This window comes from Pseudophryne corroboree, chromosome 5 (assembly GCF_028390025.1).
Source record: "Pseudophryne corroboree isolate aPseCor3 chromosome 5, aPseCor3.hap2, whole genome shotgun sequence".
In the NCBI taxonomy this organism is placed as follows: domain Eukaryota; kingdom Metazoa; phylum Chordata; class Amphibia; order Anura; family Myobatrachidae; genus Pseudophryne; species Pseudophryne corroboree.
Window position 1 is genome coordinate 727,240,606 of NC_086448.1, and position 7,394 is coordinate 727,247,999.

Here is a 7,394-nt window from a genome sequence, read left to right on the forward strand (position 1 = left end):
CTACGACCTGGGACCCTGTGAGTGCATCCACGAGTGGCAACGGACTTAGCAGGACTGCAGCAGTGTTTAGGTAACCGATGGATGAGAGCAACCAGGACCAGGGAACCAGAAGTAACCTGGGAGCACAGAGCTGGAGAACCTTTCACAAGGAGGTAACTTGAAGTACTGGCACTCTCCCTCTGAGCCAGCCCCCTTTTGTAAGGGGAGAACACGCAGGATTGGCTGGACACAGATTGGGAACTTCATTGGTAATACTCTGGTCTCCAACATGGCTGCCCCCAGCACAGGAGACATACTTAGCTGTTAGCACACAGCTTTAGCCAGCTTCTGTCTCTGACACACTATACTGTGTCACCACTAGAGGACCTTACAGAAGCGATCCCCACCGCAGCGCCAAGCTCTCCAGATCCTTGGCCCCCGGCCCTTGGCAGCCGCACATCCGTCCAGGAGGACCCGCCGCCAGCAGCTCCCTGCCGCCACAGGCACGCCAACCAGTGGGACGGTAACCCGCGGGAGCACCTGCGGGAGGCAAGGCTCCGGAGCCTGACAACTAGCAATTCACCCCAAAATACAGGGACCTTCCCTTCTACACAGACGTTGAACCTTTCATTGCTAAGCTCGTCTCACATATGTTTACAGGACTCTTTCCAGCAGTATTCCCCTCAAGCCACACTGGCCTCTTGTAGCGACACCCTTACTATGGTAGCATCTGGGTGCAATCAAACAGGGTTCCACCACTACTTCACTTTTGGTCTTTGTTTGTGAAGCAGCTACCCTGTCTCATTGTCGATATTCCCTCCAGTGGACTCTCCCTTTTACCTTACAGGAGGTCTCTCTATTACCTTCCATTGTATTGGGCACAACACCCCATCTTGTCCTCTGCAGAGGATCTATGTTCTAGGGGACAAGAGGAGGAGCTCTATGAAGCATGGGCCAACTTTCCCCTCCTCTGCCAGCTTTACTTTGCAGGCTCTGCTGGCACACTGCACTGAATAGTACTTCTTCCCCCCTTTGTTAGTATGGGTGTGTCTTATCCTTTGCATTTGGGGACTGAACTTCTCCTTATACTGTTTTGGCACAACTCCTCTTTTCGCAAATACACTTAGTGATTCCAGTGACTGCCTGGAACCCCAGGGGAGCCCAGCACCCTCTTCCTGTCCTAGGCCCACTACTTAAAATGAGAATCAGAAATAGACATGGTTTCTGTATGCCCTGCACTGGTGCTTGTATGCCATGCCGGTTAAGTTCCATCTGAATGATGACACAGCTATTCTGTGTTACCACCACTTTCTGTTGAACTTGTGAGGGCCTCTCTTCCTCTTTCTAGTCCACTCAGTGATTCTTGTTGAAGTCACCATGGAACATGACCAAGCCCAACAATGCCACCGAACACTACATTAGCCGTCATCTCTATAAACAAGCTTGTTACATCCTTGGTTGTCTTTATATATTAATGCTGATTGAAGTGTTGGCCCTCTAGCATTATTGAATAGTAATAATCTTTTGGCTAGTATAAGCAGCTGAAGTATATTTGGCCTCTGTAGATACACTTCTGCTGATACTTCTGCTATTGCCCAATTTTAATAATAGCAACTTGATAACTTTGAGCATTGTAGTCACCTGACCAAACTAATCCACATATCAAGTGAGATTAAGGTCATATTTTGCAGATATGTAACTCCAGATTCATGTCTTTAATGACTGCATTCCATTATATTTGTCAAGGCGTGCTCAGAGATCTTCACAGAATTCCTATTGTGGTTGCAGTATCTGGTAATGTAGTTGTTGAAACATGCAACAATTCTCCCCACTGCATGCTTGTAACTCTCATTGTTAAGTAGAAGATGCTGTCTCCATAACTTTATGTAGGTTGAATCCAACAGTGTATATGCATCTCTTTTGACATCCATGAAATGTGGTTAGCTTTGCAGACGTTCTTTAAAGACAACGGCTTAATGAGAAGCGTTAACCTGAGGCGCACTCTGTCTGACAGTAAGCTAAGTGCGTGCAAGAAAATGAATGAATATATAGATATGATGCTGTCTATCTCTCAGCAACTGACATCACTAGGCATCCAAGTAGATGACGAGGAGGTGGCAATTGTGATGCTGCAAAATCTTAACCCATAGTATGATTTTCTAGTAGCAGCTTTGGAACCATGCACTTCCAAGCTATTAATGGAAATTATCCTAGATTGTTCTAGATTGATAATAATGACCTCATTGTGGTGGCTGTAACATATAGGGAGCAAAGCAGCATATGTCCACTTTACCAAGAAGTTACATGCATCTGCTTAGTGAACAGGTATGCCATTGCTTTTTTCCACTGGAGAGCAGGGATATGTATAGGTAGTGAGTGCGCCATGCATGAATGTATAGATGGGAACCAATGCAGGACAAAGGGAAAGGTATGCACAAAGGGAGAGAACTGGAAATAGAGAGGGAGAGCAACAAAAGGGGGAATAGAGAGATGGAGATACCGAGGAGAGAGAGGGACAGACTGACTCATAAACATACAAAAAACTGCCAGGCAACAGCTATTATTTTAAAACTATATATTATATAGAACACAAAAGCTTTTTTCTTCCATGTCTATTTTTTTTTTCTTAGCAATAGTGATTTTTCATTAAACTGTATGTTGTTTTTTCACTTCAGAGTGTATAGATCAATGTGAGTTTAAACTATCCATCATCAACCTATCTAGACAGCAAACCAAACCACTCACTGCAGAATAATATACAAGTCATTTCGTGACTTTAATGATTTTAGCCTGGAGTTTTGTATATAGATGAAGCAATTTTGTGAATCAAAGGCAGCAGAGCTTTATAAGTTGAATGTAAATGTTATACACACCACTGGGTATCACTCTTAGGTAAACAATGGGATTGCCGTAATGTTGACATAAACTCAATGTGTTGTGTGAGCTACTGAGCACATTTATTTCAGATAAATCAGTTTGCTACCCAACACAAACGTAAACATTTAAATTTACAACACATATTTGTGCCATGTACAAAAGTTTAATGTGCATGCATATTGCCCTAATATGAACACTGCCCTAATAAAATATATTTTCAGACATTAATAAACACATGAAAATCAAATAAAGATAGATTGTACTATTGTACCAAGGTAGATTAATTTTTGAAGAAAAAAGTAAAAAAGTAATGAAGTGAAAGAAAAATTAAACAAAAAAACAATAAAGAATGGTATACAAAGACAGCACTAAATGCCATGCAATAATCAATTGGAAAAGATTGCAACTGATGAATAGCCAACATGGGCGTGATTATGCTACTAGTAAAGTTACAAAAACTGGTCTAGAGATTCAACAACCCAGAATCCTTAAGAAGAAAACAACAACCCAGAATCCTTAAGAAGAAAACAATAATAATAATAATAAGATTTTACTTACTGGTAAATCTATTTCTCGTAGTCCGTAGAGGATGCTGGGGACTCCGTAAGGACCATGGGGAATAGACGGGCTTCGCAGGAGATAGGGCACTTTAAGAAAGCTTTGGACTCTGGGTGTGCACTGGCTCCTCCCTCTATACCCCTCCTCCAGACCTTAGTTAGGGAAACTGTGCCCAGAGGAGATGGACAGTACGAGGAAGGATTTTTGTAAATCTAAGGGCGAGATTCATACCAGCTACACCAATCACACCGTATAACTTGTGATAAACTTACCCAGTTAACAGTATGAACAACAACATAGCCACGGTACCACCGAAAACTATAACATAACCCTTCTGTAAGCAATAACTATATACAAGTCTTGCAGAAGAAGTCCGCACTTGGGACGGGCGCCCAGCATCCTCTACGGACTACGAGAAATAGATTTACCGGTAAGTAAAATCTTATTTTCTCTAACGTCCTAGAGGACGCTGGGGACTCCGTAAGGACCATGGAGATTATACCAAAGCTCCCAAACGGGCGGGAGAGTGCGGATGACTCTGCAGCACCGATTGAGCAAACAGGAGGTCCTCCTCAGCCAGGGTATCAAACTTATAGAACTTTGCAAAGGTGTTTGTCCCCGACCAAGTAGCTGCTCGGCACAACTGTAATGCCGAGACCCCTCGGGCAGCCGCCCAAGAAGAGCCCACTTTCCTAGTGGAGTGGGCCTTAACCGATTTCGGTAACGGCAATCCTGCCATAGAATGCGCCTGCTGAATCGTGTTACAGATCCAGCGAGCAATAGTCTGCTTTGAAGCAGGAGCGCCAACCTTGTTGTCCGCATGCAGAACGAACAAAGCTTCAGTCTTCCTGATTCTAGCCGTTCTGGTCACATAAATCTTCAAAGCCCTGACTACATCCAGGGACTCGGAATCCTCCAAGTCCCGTGCAGCCACAGGCACGACAATAGGTTGGTTCACATGAAAAGAGGAGACCACTTTTGGCAGAAAGTGACGGCGAGTCCTCAACTCTGCCCTATCCACGTGAAAAACCAAGTATGGGCTTTTATGTGATAAAGCCGCCAATTCGGAAACACGTCTTGCCGAAGCTAATGCCAACAACATGACCACTTTCCACGTGAGGTATTTCAACTCCACAGTTTTGAGTGGTTCAAACCAAGGTGACTTGAGGAACCGTAACACCACGTTAAGATCCCAAGGCGCCACCGGAGGCACAAAAGGAGGCTGAATATGCAGCACTCCCTTCACAAACGTCTGTACTTCAGGAATAGAGGCCAATTCTCTTTGAAAGAAAATGGATAAGGCCGAAATCTGGACCTGTATGGACCCTAATTTTAGGCTCAAAGTCACTCCTGTTTGAAGGGAGTGGAGTAGACGGCCCAAATGGAACTCCTCCGTAGGAGCGGCTCTGGCCTCACACCAAGAAACATATTTCCGCCATATACGGTGATAATGTTTTAACGTCACGTCTTTCCTAGCCTTGATCAGGGTAGGAATGAACTCCTCCGGAATCCCTTTTTCCGCTAGGATCCGGTGTTCAACCACCATGCCGTCAAACGCAGCCGCGGTAAGTCTTGGAACAGACAGGGCCCCTGCCGCAGCAGGTCCTGCCTTAGAGGAAGAGGCCACGGATCCCCTGCGAGCAACTCTTGCAGCTCCGGATACGAAGTCCTCCGTGGCCAATCTGGAACAATGAGTATTGTTCTGACCCTGCTTCTTCGTATTATTCTCAACACCTTGGGTATGAGAGGAAGAGGAGGAAACACATAGACCGATCTGAACACCCAAGGTGTCACCAGAGCGTCTACCGCTACTGCCTGAGGGTCCCTTGACCTGGCGCAATACCGCTTTAGCTTTTTGTTGAGACGGGATGCCGTCATGTCGATTTGAGGCAGTCCCCAATGATCCGTGATCTGTGCGAAGACTTCTTGATGAAGTCCCCACTCTCCCAGATGCAGGTCGTGCCTGCTGAGGAAGTCCGCCTCCCAGTTGTCCACCCCCGGGATGAACACCGCTGACAGCGCGCTTACATGGCCTTCCGCCCAGCGTAGAATCCTGGTCGCTTCTGCCATGGCCATTCTGCTCCTTGTTCCGCCTTGGCGGTTTATATGAGCCACTGCCGTGACATTGTCTGACTGAATCAGAACCGGTTTTCTCCGACGCAATTCCTCCGCTTGACGCAGGGCGTTGTATATGGACCTCAACTCCAGGACGTTGATGTGGAGACAAGACTCTAGGCTTGACCAGAGACCCTGGAAATTTCTTCCCAGTGTCACTGCTCCCCAGCCTCGGAGGCTTGCGTCCGTGGTCACCAGGACCCAGTCCTGAATGCCGAACCTGCGACCTTCTAGTAGGTGAGCACTGTTCAGCCACCACAGGAGAGATACCCTGGTCCTGGGAGACAGTGTGATCTTTTGATGCATTTGTAGATGGGACCCGGACCACTTGTCCAAAAGGTCCCATTGAAAGGTCCTCGCATGGAACCTGCCGAAAGGGATGGCCTCGTAGGAAGCCACCATCTTCCCCAGGACCCGCGTGCAATGAAGCACTGAAACCTTCTTTGGTTTTAATAGTTCCTGAACCTTTTCGATCGGAACAAAAACCTTTTTCTGGTCTGTGTCTAGAATCAGCCCCAAAAAGGTCAGACGCGTTGAAGGGACTAGCTGGGACTTCGGTATATTGAGAATCCAGCCGTGTAACTGCAACGTCTTCATGGACAGAGACACGCTGTCCAGCAACCTCTCCTGAGATCTCGCCTTTATGAGGAGATCATCCAAGTATGGGATAAATGTGACCCCCTGCCTGCGCAGGAGCACCATCATTTCCGCCATTACCTTGGTGAAAATTCTCGGGGCCGTGGAAAGCCCAAACGGCAACGTCTGAAATTGGTAGTGACAGTCCTGCACTGCAAATCTCAGGAACGCCTGATGCGGGGGGGAATATCGGAACATGAAGGTAAGCATCCTTTATGTCCAGGGACACCATCCAATCCTCCCCCTCCAGGCTGGCGATGACCGCCCTGAGTGATTCCATTTTGAACTTGAACCTCTTCAAGTACAGGTTCAGAGATTGCAGGTTTAAAATGGGTCTGACCGAACCGTCCGGTTTCGGGACCACAAACAGAGTTGAGTAATATCCCTCTCCTTGCTGGAGATGAGGAACTGTGACAATCACCTGTTGAGTATACAATTTTTGGATTGCCGTCAACACTAGCTCCCTCTCTGACGGGGAAGCCGGCAGAGCCGATTTGAAAAATCGGCGAGGAGGCAAGTCTTCGAATTCCAGCCTGTATCCCTGGGAAACAATCTCTAATGCCCAGGGATCCACCTGCGAGTGAACCCAGACGTGGCTGAAAAACCGAAGACGAGCCCCCACCAGATCTGCCTCCCCCGGAAAGCCCCAGCGTCATGCGGTGGACTTTGCCGACGCGGGGGAGGACTTCTGCTCTTGGGAACTAGCTGTGTGCAGCTTTTTTTCCCCTGCCTTTCCCTCTGGCAACAAAGGATGATCCACGTACCTTCTTGTTTTTATTGGAACGAAAGGACTGCATTTGATAATGAGGTGCCTTTTTTGTATGTTGCGGGGGGACATAAGGTAAGAAATTTGACTTACCAGCCGTAGCCGTAGAGACAAGATCCGAGAGGCCGTCTCCAAACAACTCCACCCCCTTGTAAGGCAAGGACTCCATATGCCGCTTTGAATCGGCATCTCCCGTCCACTGTCGGGTCCACAAGAGCCGCCTAGCAGAAATAGACATAGCATTTATTCTGGAGCTTAATAAACAAATGTCTCTCTGAGCATCCCTCATATACAAGGCAGCATCTCTGATATGCTCTATGGTCATTTGAATGGCGTCCCTATCTAAGGTGTCAATTTCCGTAGATAAGGAATCTGCCCATGCTATAACCGCACTACAAACCCAGGCCGACGCCATAGCCGGTCGAGCAATAGTACCGGAATGATTGTAAATGTGCTTTAAGGT